The sequence below is a fragment of the Herpailurus yagouaroundi genome, unplaced genomic scaffold (genome assembly GCF_014898765.1).
Source record: "Herpailurus yagouaroundi ecotype Mexico unplaced genomic scaffold, PumYag 28, whole genome shotgun sequence".
In the NCBI taxonomy this organism is placed as follows: domain Eukaryota; kingdom Metazoa; phylum Chordata; class Mammalia; order Carnivora; family Felidae; genus Herpailurus; species Herpailurus yagouaroundi.
This window is the reverse complement of record NW_024412376.1, coordinates 109557951-109580514: the sequence shown is the minus strand read 5'-3', so window position 1 is coordinate 109580514 and position 22564 is coordinate 109557951. Positions and strand designations below refer to the sequence as shown.

At 37.5% G+C, this 22564-nt stretch overlaps 1 protein-coding gene and 1 long non-coding RNA gene across 3 annotated transcripts in view; one reads left to right on the top strand and one right to left on the bottom strand.

Moving 5' to 3' along the window:
- ADAMTS3 (ADAM metallopeptidase with thrombospondin type 1 motif 3) overlaps positions 1-22564 on the bottom strand; it is a 278234-nt gene that overhangs the window by 220545 nt on the left and 35125 nt on the right. The window lies entirely within an intron of this gene.
- LOC121034604 (uncharacterized) overlaps positions 8069-22564 on the top strand; it is a 16769-nt gene continuing 2273 nt past the window's right edge. The window contains exons 1-2 of the long non-coding RNA XR_005792523.1: positions 8069-8919; positions 19841-19960. This is a non-coding gene — a long non-coding RNA (uncharacterized LOC121034604). The remainder of the gene's footprint in view (positions 8920-19840; positions 19961-22564) is intronic.

Genomic DNA, 22564 nt, shown 5'->3' with positions numbered 1-22564 from the left:
GTAAAAAAGAAAACTGAAAGACTAATAAATCTTTAGAAACCTAACACTAAATTATAACGCATGCTACATGTAAGGGTAGTAACCTTGTTCCTCTTATGTGCGAAATTCTTCAAGTGATGTCCTGAAAGCTACGGGCTTCTTTTTTAAAAAACATATACATTTTTTTTTCACTATCACTCATTAAACAAACAACTACTTTTACCTTTTCAAAACTCAAGAGCCAGACCCTCCATGTCTTACCAGAATATTCCCTGAGTAGAACAGACTTAGTGCTGAAGAACAAAAGGCCAGAAGACAGATGAGTGTGTCTGAATCTCATTAAGGCACAGATGGAGTTACATTTGACTCCTTGCATCTGCTCTACATTCCTGCACCAGACCAGAGATGAAGCCAGGAAAATTCAGTTCCCTTCAACTTCTATACTCACCTCAGCAGAAATGAGGTGGATCTCCCAGGATAGTCATACCAAATCTGAAAGGCACACAAGTTTTGTCAGGAGAAACTAGGAATTGCTGCTGCTGCTACTGAAGACGGGCAGCATGGCAGGAAGTGTGCAAAAAGCGGTGGTAAGGGTTCTCACTGTCGTTCTGATTACAACCCAATTACAGGTGGGCACCTAAAGAGGCTCAGGTAACGAGGCAGTCAAATGGTGGCTAGAGACCACTTTTGGGGATCGGTTCTAAAAGTAGAAGGCCCCCCTAATTCTCTTCATCTTGAAAAATGCTGGATTATAAAAGCCACTCCCCTTCAATCCCTTCTCCTTCTTTCATCTATTTCCCACGTTACACAAATTTTGAAAACTGAGTATCTACATGGGACTGGAATGCTCAAAACTTCCTGAAAATACCGTGTGAAACATTAAGTTAGACGAAATGGGTTAAAAAGAGAAATGTAGCATGTTATACTTCTGATTATTTCTACAGCCACCAGGTTTTCATTAAGCCTTGGGCATGTGGGTTTGTGATTATTTTCATGACAACAAACACTAAAACAGGGGAACAAGATCTGTAGTTTAAAGAAATGTAATCTTCCAAAATTTCTCCACATCATCTAATGCACTGTTCTTGCAGATTTTGTTTCCAACTCTGTTATCCCATTTCTTGAACCTCTACAGATGTGTTGATGACAATGACTCATTCACAAAAGGCTTACGCTAAAAATTTTTTAAAGTTTATACTACAGTTCAATTATCAAGTAGTTATTTCAGATCTGACAGAAATGTTAAAAATTTGAGCAGATCATGGAAAATAGATAATAAATCAATTTTATGTGTATTCTAATACTGAATGTTAGTAATTTTTTGCCTGTTATCACCTTTAAGCATTAATTATCTGTGTTCTGGTTTCACAGGTTATTGATTTTGTTAAAGATCACTGAGAAAATATGTTCACAATAAAATCATTCAAGGAATATCTTTCTGCCAGTTCTCTTCCCAATTTTCCCTTTTTAAAGTTACCCTGATTTTCAACTCCTAATTGCTTTTCTTTTCTCTCCGGAGATATATTTGCTGACTCTAACCAAATTTGCACTTTCTACATTTCTAACAGAAGTAACAACTGTGTATCTGCCTTCATAAAAGCACTGTGCATGCAGAAGATTCACACATGTTCTCTAGTTTAAGCCAGACCAAAAAAAAAAAAAAAAAAAACAAAAACCCTATAGTAGACATTATTCCTACTTTATACATGAAGAAATGATGACCCACAGAAATCCATTAAATTTTCCCAAAGTAATAAAGTTTCTAGATGGCAGAGCCAGGCTTTACCCACTTCTAATTTACTTTCAAAACTTAATACCTATTATCTTCATCACCATGGTAGGTATTGAGAACACCCTAGTTAAATTACCATATTTTGATATTCATATACTGTACTTATATCTCTGCTTAGTTGACTAGAGAGAGACCTATCTGGCTGCCATTTGCAAATAAAAGGTTTTGAATTCACATGTTCTATGTCTATTTCATAAAGACAACTGACAATCTAGCCTTCCATCAAGTCTCTGCACCAAGGGTCTCTTCCAGTACTAATAAACACAAGACTTCGGACATGTATTATTATTATTATTATTATTACTTTTTTTTTTTTTTACAGTGCATCAAGAGGACCAAAAGTAGTAAAACCAACTTTTCAAATAGGCAGATATATGATACTAAAAAGTTGAATCAAAAGTAAGAGAAAAAAATGCTTCTTCTCTGAAACAGACTGAATTAACAGATGGAAGAAAGAGTTTAAGAACAGAATCAAGCTCATAATTTGAGGGAGAATCTAAGCATCTGACGGTCAATGTGCTACTTAGAACAGCTGGTGTGCCAGCTTGGATGGAATGCTTCACCCCCACTCTCTGGTGCTTTTCACTTCTCATATGCTCTATCACATCCTTATTCCCCTTCAATGTCATTAGTTTAAAAAGGCGGGAGGGGAAAATAGAGCCTTGTAAATAATAAGTGCTCAATAACCTATCTATTGTTGACTAGATTTAATGAAAATTGTGCTCATCCTTATCTAGATTTAAGAGCTTATTTTAGGGAAGATCATAGACACTCACCACTTTTATTTTATAGAAGAGAATTTTTTTTTAAAAAGATACTTTTTTTTTTTGAGAGGTTGATATTTCCCAAAGTCACAAGAGAGGAAGCAGAGTGCCTACCATATGCCAGATAGAGGTTGGTCTAGAGCCTGTATGTTCTTTATCAAAGGTATGTCAACTCTTAGATTTTTTTTCACAAAAAAGGACTCATTGTAAATATGTACGTTAACAGATTATATTGACTCAATGTCCAGGAAAATAAACACAAGACCATAAATGAAGGAAAAACTTACGAATGTGGAGTTTTCTTCTCCCTTGAGAAGGAAAAAAGGATACTAGTACTAAAATCGGTCCCTAAATTGGCAGCAAGTAATCTCACTCCATCACAAGAATCAATGGCCTTCTTAAGAAGTGGCTTGGAGCCAAAAGCAACTCACTAGATGAAAGTAGAGAGTCACAAGACCAATAAGCAATGCAAAATTTTAATAGCTACAACTAAGGGAGGGATATAGATGTTCATTTCTGCCAGTCTTCCCCAGGCGACATACATAGATTACCAGTTACGTCATTCTGTAATCATCACCTTTGGTTCCACACTCACTATGAGGGCACAGTCGTATATCAAGCAGTGACTTTCATTAACAATACCTTTCCCTACATATTCAGGGTTTTTTTTTTTTTAATTTTCTCCTTTTACATACACACCAAAGAATATCACTGTGGAAGTCAACTTCTATTTAGTAAAGAGATCTATTCTGCTAAAAGAGTTTAATAATCCAAATAAGCATTACCAGCAATAAGAATTCTTCTGAGTTTATAAATCTTGATTTGTAAAATCCTTTACATTTCTTTATCGATTTTCTTGGCCACATTCGAAGTGGAGAAAAAATATAAATAACTGTCTAAGTTTCATGCACTTTGTATATGAGTCCATAAGTTTCTAAACTCATTATTAGAGCCAGAAAAGCTACACAACTGGTTTATTATTCAAACTAAAAAGGCTACATTTATATTATTGATAAGCTTATAGTTTGTATGCTATTATTTATGTGTCCTTTTGTTACAAAAAGGAAAAAAAGAAAGGGAAATCATTTGTCTAAACTGCTTTATTTTTTATATGACATTTATTGCCAAATTGGTCTCCGTACAACACCCAGTGCTCATCCCAATGTCAAACCACTTTAAAACCTTGTTTTATAGAAATACAGTCAAGACTACAATACGTGATTCAATGACAATTCCAAAACAAATAACTAGAGAAGCATCCAATCATGCCTATTCATTTCAGTTCAATTATTTCTTCATCATCTTCAGAAAAAAGAAAGAAAAAAACTCACCTTTCCCACAATAACATACATCAAGTGTGTTGCCAACCCAGATTTTGAGAACATTACAAACAATTTGGGGAAGGGACTTTCCCCCCCTGGAATATGTATTTCAGCATGGTAAAAAAAAAAAAAAAAAAAGGTAGAAGCATAAACCAGATCTACTACAGGAAAGATTCTGCATATAGACCAATCAGCACAGTATTTCCTGGTTCAATACAGCAGTATTTCTGTTCTACCTCTTCCCATGCAAGTAAAGGTCACCTACAAATATACTGTGCACCTATTATGTGCCAGTCATTATGCTAAGTGCTAAGGATAGAAGATGACTATAATGGGAAAGGTGTTTTGTTTTTTTTTCATTCCTTCCACTTAATCTTTTGAAATGAGTTAAAATTTTGTAAAAAGAAATTTGTTAGACTTTCCCCAAGATCCAGTTGTATCCCCTACAAATATGGATAAAAAAAGGAGTACACTTAACCTTACAGAGGAAATTTTCAACCTACATGGTTGGCAAGGTGAACTGATAAAATCTGGAATGATTAAAGGGTCACTGAAGCAGTAGCTTTTGTACGGTTTTCTAGCCATATCCTTGAATGTAATAAACCAAGCATTCTTACTTCAGGCTTTATCTTGCTGAAAGCAGCATTGTTCACACAAGTGTTCATTTTGGAAATGTTTTACCAGTGTAAAATAACTCCATCTTGTGGATTGTCATGACCATGGCATTCAGAGCTCACCTTCCTTCAAGTTCAGAAAGACGGGACTAGCATCAGCCTGATCCCTGGAACCTTCGCAGTCTGGAGAATGCTTGTTTCTCATTGGATAGTCATCCACACAAGCACCCCTCTGAAGAGGGATATATAAGTTCCTTCTCCTCCCAGTATCAGCACAACTACTGCCAAGACCACGCTGAGCTGTTCCAGCCCACCAAGACTAACACTGCTTAATGTCAGAGGTCATTGGTTTTCCTGTGGGTAGTACACCAGCCCTAATCACTTTCCATTGCATTGACATTTCTACGAGGGAATATATTACACATAATGAGAAAGGTATGGGCAAATGGGGGCCCATGGGCCTCCCCCTTACTTGGGCCTCTGTCCTTCTGTACCATCTTCTCTCATTTGGTTTCTAAAAATGGTAATTATGATTCTATATACTTCAAATCAAACGCACCTACAACATACCCTGTTCTAACAGTAAACACCCAGCCACACATTACTGAAAATCTTCCGTTTTGATCCCATATTTCAAAAGCTCAAAACCTCAAAGGACTTTTCCCCACCTTCACTTTTCACAGGAACAATTTCTGATATCCAATATTTCTTCTTGGTGTCATCCCAGTTCTTACCGTTGGTGGTTGTCAGAGCCTTGAAATCAAAGCACATTTTGCTTATCTAAAGAGAAGTTATTAGATGTTAAATGCATGAACCAGATACTTGAAGCTTTCTTCCTGGTAAAAATCCACAAATTTAAAATGGAAGGAAGGCAAAGCTGCTGGAAATGTTCTATCTTAAGGATAAGCGTCGATGTGTTTTATCCTATCACTTCACACTGTAGACCCCCCTACTCTGGTAGTGCCTCTGCAACTACCAAACAATCCAGAACATGTTTTCTGTCATGATTATAAATGTAGGCTAAGAAATGCCTCAGCATGCAATACAATTAGCACCTTATTTTTTAATTTAATAGGTCACTACTTCTGTTCTACTGAGTGTCCCCTAAACATATTCTTTTGTAGAACTTATAAAACACTTTCCAATCTATCTGTTACATTCTTATGGAAATTACATAACTGAAGATAAATCAGTAAGAACCTCTGACTTACTGTGAATTACTGAATATTAAATATTAAAATATCTTAATCAGAAGATAACTCACAAAATTATTAAGCCAGAAGAATATCATAAAATATCGAGTATTTTTTTAAGGAACGTGTATTTTTACACTCTTGAATATGTTATGCCATAGGATTTACAAGTATTCAAGGGTTCTGCAACGAAAGCATCAGTATGTAAAATATAACAAAGTGTCCACCAACAAAAATCTCAACTTTTCTTGTTCTAGGTTAATGATCCTCATCAGAAAAATGTCTGTTTACATTAAAACTGACTAGCTAATCTTAACATTAGCCAGAAGTTTGTCTAAATAATTTGAACAACAAAAAAAAATGTAAACACTTATTGCTTGAATTCATGCCACTAAAGATAAGCCATTGTTTGTGCTTCGAGGATCTTTTTGAGCTCAGTTAAAAGATTAAAAAAAAAAAAAAAAAAACCTACTAGGTTTGCTTTTCCTGCTTGAGACTTTCAAAGGCTGTGGCAATTTGTAAAATACAGATTTCAGCTGTGTGGCCCTTAGCTGTCTAGTCTATTTGTGCACGTGGATGCTTCTGCAGATGATTATAACTATGTATGTTCAGGCATAACTAAAAGGAAAGTATGTAAGTAATTTTTCCCATACTACATGTAGTAAAACACATCCTTTGTTTTATAGAGCCAGCTGCTATATGCTGAGGTTGGCAAAATTGATAATTTTACTCAAAAGTAAGCACTCTGTTTTTGATTGCTGTGCTCCATCCTGGTTAACTGCTCCCTATAACTTTTTATGCAACCCTCAGTGCCTTCGGAAATTGAAATTGGACTTCCTGGCTTCCTTCTTAATTGTATCACTGATAGTGTCAGTTTCACTCCTGGTTAATTTTTTTTTAAAGGACATCACAACTCAAATCATCTTATGTTGAGAGAAATAGATGTGATAAAAAGGCTTTTACTAGAAAATCCTGGGGGGGGGGGCACTTTGTTTTCAGAAGTAAAAATACACACATGAGAAAAACAACTTTCAAGGGAATATGGGATGAAACTACAGTCTTGGTGTGCCTAATATACTATATTTATCAGAGAATACGGACTTATTCCAAACAAAAACAAGGAAAAAAATAAAACGTTCTAACTCACCATGAAATACTCTCATAGATATAGATATATATATCTATATATATATATATATATAGATATATATATAGATATATAGATATATATATAGATATATATAGATATAGATATAGATATTTTTTTAAATGTGCTACTGGGGCACCTAGGTGGCTCAGACAGTTCAGTATCCAACTCTTGATTTCAGCTCACTGTCATCATCACACGGCTCATGAGATCAAGCCCCATGTCAGGCTCCATTCTGACAGTGCAGAGCCTGCTTGGAACTCTCTTCTCCTCTCTCTCTGCCCCTCCCCCCCGTACACAGGTGCTTGCACACTTGCTCGCTCTCTCTAAAAATAAATAAACTTAAAAAAAGAAAAATATTTTTAAAATGTGCTACTAGTATATGAGACGCATCAAAAACTTAAATGTTAGTCAAGAATGTAAAATTTACTCATACACTTTCCTTTACCATTAACTTCCATACAAAGTTACCTAATATTTTCAGTAGTAACAGAATTCTTAGCCACTTTAGTAGAAGTGTGGTTTAAGAGTAAATAATCTGAACAGTCAAAATTACAATAATTAAATTCCAAATCTTTGAACTAATTATACATAATTCTTATTTCTTTGACACTACTCATAAGCTAACATGAAATCATCTAGATCAGAATTTTCCAGAGTGTGATCCAGATACTACCTGCATCATAGTCAACTGGGGTATTTGATAAAACTAGAATCTTGAGCCCCCATGGAACTACCAAATCAAAATCTCTGGAAAGCAACCCACACATTTGTATTTTCAGCAGTCACTCCAGGCGAGACTCATGCCAAATGAAGTTCAAGAACCACTGATCTGGAACTCGAAAGATCTGTAAGTGACTTCAAAACACTTTTTTTTTTTTTTTTATTCTTTTGTCGCTAGCATGTGAACTACAATGAGAAATGTCTTCCCATTATTAAAGTATAATGAGAACCTATCTAAAACTATTCAAAAATGGAAGCGGCAAGCTTTAGATTCTTATATACAGCACTTGTAGTTGGTTTTTTTTTAATATTTTTTTAATGTTTTATTTATTTTTGAAAGAAAGAGCATGTGCGAGCAAGGTGGGGAGGGGCAGAGAGAGAGGGCAACTCAGGATTAGAAGCAGGCTTCAGGCTCTGAGCTGTCAGCACAGAGGCTGATGCGGGGCTCGAACCCATGAACCGTGAGATCATGACCTGAGCTGAAGTTGGACGCTCAACCAACTGAGCCACCCAGGCGCCCCTGTAGTTGTTTTTAATGATAGTAAATCAAGTCCTGGGTCAGAAAGCAAACAGTACACCAGAAGGAAAAGTTTATTTCAGCAGGGGAATCTCTTCTTAGATAAGACTATTCATGTAAGTCAATGCAACTTCTACTCAAACAAAATTATGTGAGGACACTTCTTTGCCTAAGAAAATAAGCTATCTTCATTAATAACCAAAAAAATGATTTTCCATATTAGACTGACCTCAGCACCTCTCACATATTATACTCTATATTAATGTGTCTTTGGAGATCTCTTGTATTTCTTTAAATTTTCTCTATGAGACCAGAAAACCAGCCTATAGTATGTCACTCAGCATGTCATCTGTAAAAGTAATAAATTAAAGAAAAAAGTGGCAGAGATCATCCAAAAGCACTGTATAAAATATGTGTGCGTATGTATATCTGCATATGTACGCATGCATAATTCCAAATTTAGTTTCAGAGATGATGCAAGCCCATATTTTCACTTTTTTTTAAAGAACTACAAAGTGTCCTCTCTGCCTATGGCAGGTTTCTTGTGTTTGCCTGTCCAGCATCTCTGCTCCCGTCTTATGGTAACCATACCTCATGCCTCTTACAGAGAGCGACCCCTCTGCAGTCTGTGTGAGCCTGGTAGACCATTTAATCACCATGCTATCTTTCAAAGGGTAACCTAATTCAAGATGACCTAATTGGAATTTCACTCCTAAGAATCTGAATCTAGAGAAAGGCCATACACCATGGTGACATTTGGAACCCAACCATTCCAGTGTTCCAGAAATGGATTTCAGCTGAGAGCCCTTGAGCTATCCTTGTTCCTGACCTCTTAAAGCTTGGCTGTTTAGCTTTTTCTTCAAATTATGTAAGTCACCTAATATACTTCCAGTATATTCCATTTTTCTTCATGTTAACCAATACTATTTCTCTTGCCCCCAACCAAAACCCAACCAGTAAGGGTGGAATATGCTGAGAACACATCTTTTTTTTTTTTTTGATCTACTATTTATAGGGCACTGTTTCACAATGAGCCATTTGTTTGTTTGTTTAATTTTAGTTAGTTAATATACAGTGCAGTATGGTTTCAGGAGTAGAATTCAGTGACTCATCACTTACATACGATACCCAGTGCTCATCTCAAATGCCCTCCTTAGTACCCAGCACCCATCTAGCCCATCTCTCATCCACCTCCCTCCATCAACCCTCAGTTTGTTCTCTATCATTAAGAGTCTCTTGTGGTTCACCTCCCTCTTTTCTCTTTCCCCCCTTCCCATATATTCATCTGTTTTGCTAAATCCCACATGAGTGAAATCATATATTTGTCTTTCGCTGATTGACTTACTTCGCATAGCATAATACATTTAAGCTCCATTCACATCATTGCAAATGGCAAGATTTCATTCTTTTTGATGGCTGAGTAATATTCGAGTGTGTGTTTGTGTGTTTGTGTTTGTTTGTGTGTGTGTGTGTGTGTGTGTGCGCGCGTGTGTGTCTACATCTTCTTTATCCATTCATCATTCAATGGACATTTGGGATCTCTCCATGGTTTGGCTATTGTTGATAATGCTGCTACAAACATTGGTCTATTTCTGTATCCTTTGGGTAAATACCTGATAGTGCAATCACTGGATTGGAGGGTAGTTCTATTTTTAGTGTTTTGAGGAACCTCCATACTGTTTTCCAGAGTGTCTGCACCAGTTTGCATTCCCACCAACAGTGCAAGAGTGTTCCCCTTTCTCCACATCCTCGCAATACCTGTTGTTTCTTATGTTGTTAATTTTGGCCATTCCAGCAGGTACATGGTGATATCTCATTGTGGTTTTGATTTGTTTTTCCCTGATGAGTGATGTTTAACATCTTTGCATGTGTCCAATGGACATTTAAACCACTACAAAATCCCACCACATGCTCCATAAAATCCTTTTAGATTGTCAGAAAATCAAGAGCCACTCCTGCATTTATCCTACTATCCCAAAATGAAATTCTCTATAAGCACTTTGCCTATTTTCTACCTAAGGACTTGATGTCTCTTGTTATTAATTAATGCCTAGTAGAGACTTAAATGCCCTGTCTCTTTTGACCAGCATGTCAAATACTTTATTGCCCATCTCCATGGGTAATATAAATATTTATGCCCATGTATTTATGCTAATTTTTGAAAGTCATATATGCCCTTTCACATCAAGTATGTGACTTTTGGCTTAAAGTATACACAAATAACACAATAACATGGAAATGCACAATATCACTCGCCAGATGTTAAAAAGTACACCTGTGCACTGCAATAAACAAAAACACGCACGTTATAAAACACACATAACTCTTGAAAGTAAAATATGCAAGTCCCTCAATATAAATATACTTCCACTTACCCTTGAAGTCTCCTCTCTACTACTACCACTACTACTAAGAACTTTGAGTGTTAGCTTCTGTTCTGTGTCTCAGCAATGACTCATTCCTGGTGATGGTTCTGAAGAAGCCTATAAGCAGACTGAGTGGGAGGGCAGAAACAGATTAGCAGTCAAAGTCTCCCACCAATAACTCATGGACTGCAAAACTAAGTTATCTTCATTTTACTTCTCTAAGATATCTTTCAAGGCAACTGTAGAAAACAATGAGCATGGTCATATTTAACCTGGGGGAGATGAGTCAAAGAAGATTTAAATGATTTTCTAGTAGCTGAGAAAAAGAAGGGTTAGGAGAAATATTTTACATTTTTTTAGAGAGAAGCTCTGAAATATCAGCTAGCTGATTCGGCCATGAACAAACAGAACTCCACGGTACCAATACTCGAGTCATGATGACTAGTAGCTACTCATGACTGGATTCTATAAGAATTTCTTCCCAGGAACACTATTTTGGCATCATTTGAGTTAACAATAACACTTGAAACAAAATGTACTATGTAATTTAATTTTGTTTACCAATTTAAACTTAAGCCTAAATTTAAATCCTTCAGTTTCTACAAACATTTCTACCCTCAAAATTCTGTTTCCTTTGCTCAGCCACTGCTTTCTGTCTCCTCCTCTGGCTCCTACTCTTCCTGCTCCCTAAACATAGGTATTCTCTGCATATGTGGGGGCAGAGGGTACTTGGAGAATCTCTGTACCTTCCACCTAGTTTTTCTATGAACCTAAAATTGCTAATACAAAAAATAAAGTCAACTTAGAAAGTAGGTATTCTCTGAGGCTCTATGCTTCAGCTCTCCTATCTGAATATTCTCAAGTCTATCCACTGTCCCAGCTTCAGTTTCCTCCTTTATGCCCCAGGCTTCCCAATTCCTCCCCCTGGCCATACACTCTCTCCAAAGTTCCCCTGCCCCCAGCTGTCTGCAAAACATCTCCACCTGCACAGGATGTGTGCACTCAGTGTGTCTGAAGGGGAATTTATCGAACGTTTTTCTTCTCCTGTCCTTCTGTTTTCCATATTCTCCAGCCCTGCCTTCTCAGCTTATGTGTGATCCCCCTACCCACACTCTCCCCCTCCCTCTCCATCCAAATTAGTTGCCAAATCATAGGAATTCTACTCAATAATGTTAAACAATCTTTCCCTTTCCACTATATCCATAGCTACTTCCCTAGTTGCTAATCATACTACCCATTATTGTATTGTATTGTATTGTATTGTATTGTATTGTATTGTTACATTGTGGCTATTGCATGAGCCTTCAAACTACTCTCCACCACTTCTTCATCACTTCTGATTCACTCCCCACCATGTAACCTATTTAATTACTTCTTGAATAGAATTCCAATCAGGACCCTCTTGTTTATTGCCATTCGGAAGCTCCTTGTATGTGCCATGATGAAGCCAACTAAAGTTTTCCTATCTTCCTCCCCTTCCCCATATTTGCCATGTCCATGTCTTTACTTCTATATTTTCCTCCATTCAGACTGGCATGCCCTCTCTTTCCTATCTCTCTATGCTTCTGCATTAAATATTCTTTAAGACTCTCCTCCCTAGAGTCTTCCTTGACCCCTAGGATGGGAGGTGGGAGTAGTCATTCTTATCATTCTGTCCTCTGAATGCCCACTTCCCTCTTTCCCCTTCCCCCTCTCCCTTTCTTTCTCCGTATCTCCCTTCCACGTGCATTGCTATAACTCCCAGGTCACCAGGCCTTACCCATATATGGGCATGGATTGTCTCATTAACAGGAATACCTTAGATGTCACTAACTCCTGGATCTATTGACATGGGATTCCTAGGCCCATACAAGTCACAAGTATTGTTCAGAGACTCCAAACATGTTTCCCATACACTTGTGAACAAGGCTTCTGTTACTGCAGTTTTTATTTATATGCCTTCCTATATTTCCATGGGGCTCAGACATAAATCCACTGAGGGCTAGAACAGTTAAAAAAAAAAAAAAATGAAGAACAAACATTATTATTCTATCCTCAGAACTGTTCTGTCTCTCAAAGCCCAAGACCAAGTCAAGCTCAGAATAGCTTGATTCCTCTTTCTTGAGGGGTAAGCTCTTTCCCAGGAGGCTCATCAGATTTTTATGCAATAGGCTTTTCCTGGGCTCACCCAACCTGTCTATCAGCTATGCCCCACATTCTGCCCACACTCAAAGTGTAGTCACTATTCCTTGCTCTATAGTGAACTCCAAAAAATCCGTGTTTAAATAACGCATATCCTCACCCAAACATTTCACCTAGTTTCTAATACATGATCAGCTCTAAAAATAAAATGAAATGAAATAAAATAAAATAAAATAAAATAAAATAAAATATCACTCCAAATTAAGGATTATTTAACAACGTTTAAGTTTTAACAATATTTAAAAACTGCTCAGTCAGTTAAGCATCTGACTCTTGACTTAGGCTCAGGTCATGATCTGACAGTTCATGAGTCTGGGCCCCCCATAGGGCTCTGTGTTGACAGTGCTGAGCCTGCTGGGGATTCTCTCTCTCCCCCTCACTCTCTGCCCCACCCCCAATTGTGTGAGTATGTGTGCGCTCTCTCTCTCTCTCTCTCAAAATAAATAAACTTTAAAAAAATTAATCCAAATATTTATAATCTTTATGCCAGGTAATCCAGGCCTATAACTATTTGAGCTTAGTTCTACACAGTGATCATAACGTCTTTTCCCTAGTTTTCTAATATTCAAACTACCTTACAATAGCAAGTATCTTTTGAAATCAGTTTTAAAAGGTAGGAATGAGAACTTGGTACCTAGTCTACAGGGTTGTTATTAAACATAATACATATAAAGTACTTAACAGAGAATCTAGCAAGTAATCAGTACTCAATAAATGTTAGTTTATATTATTCTCATTGTAAACGCTAGATTTACTTATACTTGTTCCAAAACAAATCTACAAAGAAATATCCTCAAAAGTACCTATATCTTATATATAAAAGAATTCCAAATACTGTACACTACCTAAATTCTCCTTCTCAATAATTTCCTCTATGTCAATTGAAGTTATTCACAGCTTTTAATTATTTACCTCTATTACTATAATAAAGAACAGTTACCAGAAAATTCAAGTTATAGTAACCACAAAGAAATGAATACTTTCAGTAAGCAAAGAAAATGACCTCAACAAGTTCCTAGGCTAATTAACTATAGCATTGTTCTACCTAGATCTCTGAAGCAAACTCAGAATAGGTATCTAGATTTCTAAGATGCTCTCAAACTTCCCACTAAAATAGAGCGTTAGGGGGTGCCTGGGTGGCTCAGTCAGTTAAGCGTCTGACTCCAGCTCAGGTCATGATCTCACGGCTTGTGGGTTCAAGCCCCGCTTCAGGCTCTGTGCTGACAGCTCAGAACCTGGAGCTTGCTTCAGATTCTGTGTCTCCCTCTCTCTGCCCCTCCCCCACTTGTGCTCACGCTCTCTCTCTCGTTCTCTCTCTCAAAAATAAATAAACATTTTTTAAAAATTGTTTTTAATAAAATAGAGTTTTAAATGTCCCCTTAACCATACAGGGAAAGATAAGTCAAGAATTTGAAGTAAATACATTGGGGACTTTATAAAAATGAAGTTTCAGTGACATGGCAGCTTAAATTGCTGGAACCAATACAATCAAAGAAGACCCCAAGGAAGGGGCATTTCACCATCAAACAGGAAATGGTACACGCTTTCTCCTACACACAAACCCATAATTGGAAAAACAGACTGAAAATCTTTCCTCCCACCATTGACCTTCTGAATAGATGTGGTGGGCCAAACTTCATCCTCAATATTCACCACAATTTCTGATCTTTTAAACACCTGGTTCCAGTCTGCAAATAAACTATATAAAACTTAATCCAGTCAGTTTCTCCTCAACTTACATATCACTTCCATGAAATCTCTCTCTCAGAACAGGTTAAGCAGCACCTCTTACCTTGTCTTAGGAATAATTTCATGAGATGATAGAACGGTTGCATGTTGAGGACATGTTCACAGAACACTTAAGGTTAGTTGAGAGTCAGAGGCCCAAACCAGAAAGGGTATCCAAGCCACCTACAAAGTCTATAATTCATATCAGATACTGTGGTGAGAAAGCAGTGATCCTCTGAAATTAGACCAGTCTCATTACCAACTTTAGAATAAATACAGGATGATTATACCTATCAAATTGAACTTTTACATCTCCCCCACATAGGTTCTGTTCTGTTCAATCACTGCACTTTGTGTAACAGCTCTCTTGGAAACTAGCACAGAAGTGAATCATACCCAACAAAAAAAGAACAGTCTTCATTTCTGACAATGTTAAAACTGTTAAAACATTTTTAAAAGGTTAAAACCATTATAAAAGTTAAAACGTTAGCTTCAAACTTAAAAAAAAAAAGAATTAGAAATATCTAAGGCTGAGCAAATATGAAAGTGAGCTAGTTTCCCAACACTAGCAATTGTTTAACAGAACTGTTTTAAGTCTTAAAAATATAAAATCCCAACCATAACCCCACCATACAGAAAATAATAGTATCTTATATTTTCAGATAGGACTCTTCTATCAAAGTGAATAAGAGAGAATAATGCCTGAAATTTAATAAGCTAATTGTTAACTTTATAGGACTCTTGGGCATTATTACCCAATAATCTCTCATACAGCAAAGAGTAACGGCCTGTCTAGTGTAAAGAGAAAATAAGAGAAGAGAAATAAAAGAAGAAGAAATAAGAGAATAAGAGAAAAGAAGAAAAATGCAGGCAGAGTGTAAATTGAATCTACATTTGGCACATGAATCAAAAGAAAAAAAATTCTACTTCCAGTGAATTTCGAAGCAATTTCTTTACGACTTTATAAAGGTAATGCAGGTCCAGAGTAATAACTCCTCTTTTTCCTGAAAAGCACAGTTTCTAGAATTCTTACCTATTTACACAATTAACATTTTACAAAAGGACAATGTTGTCCTATAAACTTTACAAGCATTTTGTTTTCCAGTATTACCAAGGCAAATTAAACCAAACAATAAAATTGTATGCAAATGTCACTCTCAGATTAGAATGAAATCTACAAGAAAATTTATTGGCTACTTTGTATAAGGTAACATGTGAAGCAATTCTGCACATTACATTAAATTGTAATTAAGACTAAATATGGATAATTTATAAGGAAAAATTTTTAATTTTTTAAAAATAATTGCATGGCTCATCCTTATTGCCCCTGTTATTTCAAAAAATTAGTGAAAATATCAATATTGAGCTCACTCAGACGTGACTCATTTTGACACCAAGTTATTTCCATGCATAATCTGAATAATATCTTTAATATATAACCTAATTATAATAAGACCGTATTGGGCACCTGTGGGGGGGGGGTGGTGCTCAGTCGGTTAAGTGCCCAACTTTAGCTCAGGTCATGATCACATGGTTTGTGTGTTGAAGCCCCTCATCGGACTCTGTGCTGACAGCTCAGAACCTGGAACCTGCTTCGGATTCTGTGTCTCCCTCTCTCTCTCTATCCCTTCCCTGCTTATGCTCTCTCTCTCAAAAATAAATAAACATTTAAAAAAAGACCATATTAAAAGACAACAATAACATGAAAATGTGACTTCAAAATGCAAATATTGAGTTGTCTATCAAGTACAGGTAATTGATCAAAGTTTGATTTACATAAGTAGTGCCTACAATTGTTGTAACTTGAATTTAGCCTTAACTGGAAAATAATAATTTGCAAGATTTAATGTATCTTGTTTTCTATCATCAGGAAACTAGAACAGTATAACCTAATGCATTTCCTTTTAAGCTTCAACTGCCAATAACTTTAAAGCAACCTTTATTTCCCAAGTGTTTAATCTTGTTCAGTTCATATACTTGAAAAGATTCCTTTTAGCTTCCCTCCCATGCTTTTTGCTCAGATCTTTCCTTAAATGATTTAGCTGGCATGACCCTAATACATGATATGCTCAAGTCTTTTCAAAAGAAAGAGAAAGGGAGAGACTGCAACAAAAAAAGAAAGTGAAGAAGGATGTGGAGGGAGGAGGACAGGCAGGAAGTGTGCAGGCATCTATACACACCTGACCCTCAAAATTGTCACAGATCTGCTATTCTGTTTGTGACAACACTTAGATTCTTTCTAAATAAGCACATGTTGACAACATTCTGATTTTTAAAGTTGAGGCAAGGACAATGATGTATGAGTAAAAAACTTTAAAAACTAAGCATATTGGGGCAGCTGGGTGGCTCAGTGAGTTAAGTATCAGACTCTTGGTTTTGGCTCAGGTCATGATTTCACGGTTCATGAGATCGGGCCCCGCATCAGGCTCTGCACTGACCGTGCAGAGCCTGCTTAGGATTCTCTCTCTCTGCTCCTCCCCTGCTCACACCGCCTCACTGTATCTCTCTCTGTCAAAATAAACAAATAAACTTAAAAAAAAAAAACTGAACATATTTAAAAAGAGTAATAATAATTAACTTTACTGAGTACTTATGTCCTAGGCACTGTACTAAGTGCTTACGTGGATTTTTTTACTGCTCACAATAATCCACGAAACAGGTTTTATTATAGTTATGTTATTATTTATTATCACCATTTTACTAATGAAAAAATGAGACTTAAAAGTAGTTTCATGCCTAGCAAGTAGTGAAGTTATACTGTTAACTCCAGAGTCTCTGCACTTAACCAGTATGCTCTCTTCATTGTTAATAAACAAAACGTGTCTTGTTCATGTGATATGCATTTTCTGAAGTACATAACTGGTATTATGCTTCATGAGAACGAGACACAGGGCAGCCAGCTTGAATAAAATACAGAAATGGACAATAGTTTTATATTGCCAAACCAAGCATTTGAGTCGGCTGAGGAGAAGGGAAAAAATAGAACTGGAAGGAAAGGGAAGCTGCCCTAAGACCTCTCAGATGTGCTCTGGATTCATAACCAGGTGGTAGGTAGGGACAACACTGGAGACAGGAATTGTGCAACCTGGATTCCAGCTCTTTCTCTGCTGCTAATCAGAAACGTGTGACGCTGATTTCATCACCCAAGTTCTCCAGGCATCTTTTCCCTCACCTATAAAACAGCAGGAATGACTCTACGACAGCCAAGGGACCAGTAGCACTCTGACTACCACTCTGAGAAGACACACGCGACTTTATGTTCCCCTGGTCTGCATGCTCACAGCTCCAGGGTGGGCCACCCTGGGAAGGGCACCTGTTCAGAGACAGTCCTAGGCCCCCATCCCATTTAGTGAGAGTAAATGCTTCTCCTTTGAGAGATCCCACTTCATTTAGGAAGGGTACTCTATGACAGACAAGCCCTATATAACCACATAGATCAAAGACCCAGAAGTAAGCAGCGACCAGATGTCCCTTCCACTAAGAAGGGCTCCACCACCCACCCCCCGTCCTCAAATTTCTCCCTGAAACTCCACCAATTGTTAGAGAGACACCTGAACTTGAAAGATAAAGCAAAACTACTGAGACAATTAGGATAATCAGAAAAGAAGCCAGTTATCAGCTGTACTTTAGTGTGGAATAGTTCAATCACCTTAGTAGAAGGGACACTTAAATTAAGCAAGTTTGGGAATAAGTTTGCTTACTTTCTTTTGCCCTCACCCTCCAAAGAAAGAGAAGTGGGCTAGGTCAAAACCAGACTTAAGTTCATCTCCTTCCTGATGGTCTACTTTCCCGGGCATTGCTTGATCCTTCAAGCCCTCCCTGAGACATAGTTAATGTTTATAGTACCCCCACACACACATACACATCTGTGCTTTCTCCCAGTCTTTCAGTGTCCATCAGGAGTAAGTATGCTCAGTTGCTAATGTGATCGCTCTATGCTAGAAACTCATACCTGGAAAGTATGATATTTCAGTTTTCTAAGAGTATAAATTCCAAGTAAAATGACTCTGAGCTGGGAGTGAAGGGTGGAGGACCCTAAATCATCCCCATGTACCTGTGAATAGTGTAAATCAAATTCTCCCCTAAAAGAAACTTGGGGTACAGGAGGGGGGCAGTGAGTTGTCACAAAAGAATAGAAGAATCCAGGATTAGGCAGCACCAGCCTTCTAGGGCTTCACCCCAAGCAGGAAATTGCTGCACTGCGCCATGGCTTCCCTACACCAGTGCCCAGGCAGCTGGCCAATTCACTAACCCCTTCCCTGGCCTCGCACAGACCGCGTCGTCCGTGCAACCCTGGCCTCACAGTAACCCTGGCTGGCTTGGGAAGAGTTGGCAGAGAGAGTCCAGGGCATGCTATTTAAAGCTATAAGCAGCTACTGTGAATGGAGATGAGCTGCTTTAGCAGCAGAGGATAAGGCTAGACACAGCAGATTCTCACTTGTCCTAATGAATTCACACGCCTGCTGTGGTTAGGCCCCCAAACTTGATATGAAAGAGCTCAGTGCCATTTATTAATTACTAGTAGTCATCTATCCCATCCAGCAAATTTTCCACAATTAAGTTGCTTGATTTCAAATCCTTATATCTAATTTTCAACATCAAAATATACTAATGATATGTATATGTAATTATGTGTGTGCATACATTATGTATACACACACCTAAATACCCACATGGACTATTTCATGTAAACATACACATATACATCTTTGTATACATATGTAGATAGCTAGGGAATACATATATAATGAGAGATCCATAAATGTGTCTGTGTTTGAATTCAGGTTACCCGAGCTACCAGAAATATTAGGAATACCCACTGAGAACCAGGATTAGGTAACAAAGGCACAGGTTCTGAATGCAGGTATCAAGGTCTTCCATGAGACAAAGACAAGACACTCACTTCTCTGGATTCCTAAGCCATAAACAGGAACTGTTGTCAGGATTAAGATAATTCCTGTAAAAGACAAATCTATGCCTGGCACACAGAGTTCATGCTCAAAGACCTTAACTGGTATTAGTATTAGGATAAAAACATCTATAGTAGCTCAGGAGGACTGTGGCAGATTAGTTTTCTTCTGGAAAATAAATTTTATCTCAACCAACTCCGATAATCTGTCCCCATAGCCTCCTTGTCCTCTTCATAAAATGTGCTCACAAGGTGCCATATCTAGGGAATTCCTATTCATGTTTTAAAATTCAGCTCACCTATCATTTCCAGGAAACTTTCCCTGACCCCTAGCCTAGGTCTGATGACTTTGTTGCCTTTTTCATAAAACAATGTCCCTGTCCTTTATATCTTTATTTACCCAGTTGGGTGACTAAAAAGTAATGTCTCTATTTCCCACTCTATCTAAGATAAACTCCATGGGGGCAAATACTATGTCTGCTTCTGCTCATTGTTGCATCCCTAGCACTGAAAGTATACAGCACATGATAGATACTCGATAAATACTTATTGAATGAATGAATGAGTTAGCCAGGTATTAATGAATCTATTTGTTCTCTCCTAAGAAGCAGAGAGAGAATTCACTCACAGGAATACAAAGAATCCTGGGAGTTACCAAGAGACACAAAAGTTGGAAAAACTAGCACTTGCCTAGAAGAAGTCAAGCTATCCAAGAAACCAAAGAGGTGTGGCTTTTTGTACTTGGCTTGAGAATCTTTATAACATTCCATCAAGGAGAAACCACAAAAAGAAATGAAAAAGTTACAAAGCAGAGTTCTGGGTACCAACGGGGAAGGCCGGAGAGGGATTCTACACAGAGGAAGCATTCTTCCATGAAGGTTCATGAAACCTGGAAGGTGGCGGCAAGCAGATTACAGAGCCATGGAACTTACATTCGGTGTCTTCATTCATTCAGAAACTCATCAGATATTTATTGTGCACCTACTATATATCAAGAATATATATATATATATATATATATATATGGATACCAGGAGTAAGCATTACAGACACAGTTCCAATTCTCATGGAGTTTCTAGTTCAGCAGAGGGGAAAAAGGCATTAAACAATTTATGTGTGACCAGCCCTCAGAAAGGAGAACTATAGGTTGCTATAGTAACAACCTTGACTGGAAAGTCAGTAAAGGATATTTTGTTTTCTTCCAAGGAATTTATCCAAAGGATAATATTTTCATAATGCCTTTTTAAAAATTATATCTTTTTTTAAGCAATAAGTTGCCATGCTGATTTGTATCTATTTCTGTTGCTTAACAAGAGTAAAGTAATTTAAGAGACACACTATACCTCTATTATGAATTTAAGTATGGGTTTGGGTCAAGATGATGTTGCCCCATCACTACTTCTATGGGAAAGAAGGGGAGAGAAAATATGAGAAGAAAAAAAAAAGTTATGAAAACCACAGCACTAAAATACTATTCAGAAGGATACAGTTGATTTATATGAAATCTTAGGAACCTTAAACTTTGAAGTTCATAGCACTAGCTTCACTTGTGAAAGTTACAAAAAGGGAATTCTAAACACATTAAAGAGAGATCTATAATTCACCTTTCAAAAGTGGTACTCAATTCCCCATTCTAATGTTTATACTCTACAGTCTATTAATACTGATTTTTGAGCACATACTGTGTGCCAAGCATAGTTAAAGATCCAGAGGAAAGAGTTCTCATCCTCAGTACAAAAAGCTATGCTCTCCCAACAATAAATTTATAAAACTAATTCAAGATAAATTTGAGATGCCAATAAGGGATACAAATAAGATTAAAAACACTAGTATAGTGTAGAGTGACTAGGGTTGCTATTTTAGCAAATGGCCAGGAAAATCCTTTTTGAGGAAATGGAATTTTAGTTAACTCAAAATGGTGAGTAGGAACCTCTATTTACAGAATATTCTGAGTAGGAAAAAAAAGCAGCATTTCCAAAAGACTAGAGAAAGGGAAACTTTGGACTATAGGATTGACAAAAGGAAGACCAGTGTGGCTGAAATACAGTGAACAAGGGAATAGTATCAGAGAAGTATGCTAAGATTAGATTTTATAGAACACTGCTTCCCAAAATGTAGTGTCACCTGGGAGCTTGTTAGGGAAGCAAACTGTCAGGCTCCTATGCAGACCTGCTGAGTCAGAAACCCCAGGTGGCACCAGGAAATCTGTGTTTTGACAAGTCCTCCATGAGATTCCCATGCCCGCTAAAGGCTTTCAAACAAAGTTCATCAAATTTAGAAAGTTCACTTCAACTCCTATGTGGAGGATGAAGAGGGGCAAAACAGAACAAAAATACCAGTTAGGAGTTCAGTATACTATCCAGGGAAGATACGACAGAGTTTTGGACCAAAGTTGTAGCACTTTGATTTAAGAAGTAGATTCAGAACATGTTTTACAGAAAAATCTTAAGACTATGGATCCGATGAGAGGGATGAGGAATCTAGCATTTTTGGTGGACTACAGTTTTTGGACTAAGAAATAGTTACCCAGACTTTATGGAGAAAATCACGTAGTCATGGCTGTTAGGGGTGGATCTTCGGCCCTTTTAAATCTGAGATGGCTTTTAGACATCCAGCTGGGGATGCTGGGTAGGCAGCAATTTACACAGACAAGTCTGGAGCTCAGAGGAAAGGGCCAACACGTGGAGTCATCATTGTATAGATGACATCTGAAGCCATAAAATCAGATGGGACCATCAAAGTTCAGAGTGTAGATACAGAAGAGTGTGGCTAAAGCACAGAGCTGGTGTAACTGGTGTATGCACACAGTGCAAGGTTGACTCATGGAATTTAAGGAGAGAGATGGCTCCGGACTGTCAAAACACAGGACAACTGAAGATCTTAAGGCCTCTGTGTTGACTCATAGCCCCACCACCAGTTCTTGAAGGCAAAGTGGCTTTAGAACCTCACAAGCACTTCTTCTTACTGGCTACTAAATAGTTTATGAGCATCCACTTCAAAGTTCCACTTACCATCAGGAAATCTTTCCATGAATCAGAGAAGGAACCCAAGGATCAGACATATTCAGGTGGCTTGTCCATATTCAGATAGTTTCTATACTCTACCAGAACATGGCCTGGGGATGGCACTCACTGGTGCTTCCAAAGAACATGTAGCCTCCAGACAAGGGGACCAAGAGAGGAAGTTGTAGCTATGCACAGTTAATCCAACCTGGGACTGACCTATGCTGAGTCAACTTGGCTGGGATTATGACTGGGTAGTGGGCTAGGGCCAAGGTAGTACTACAGACCAAAAAAAAAAAAAAAAAAAAAAAAAAAAAAAAAAAAAAA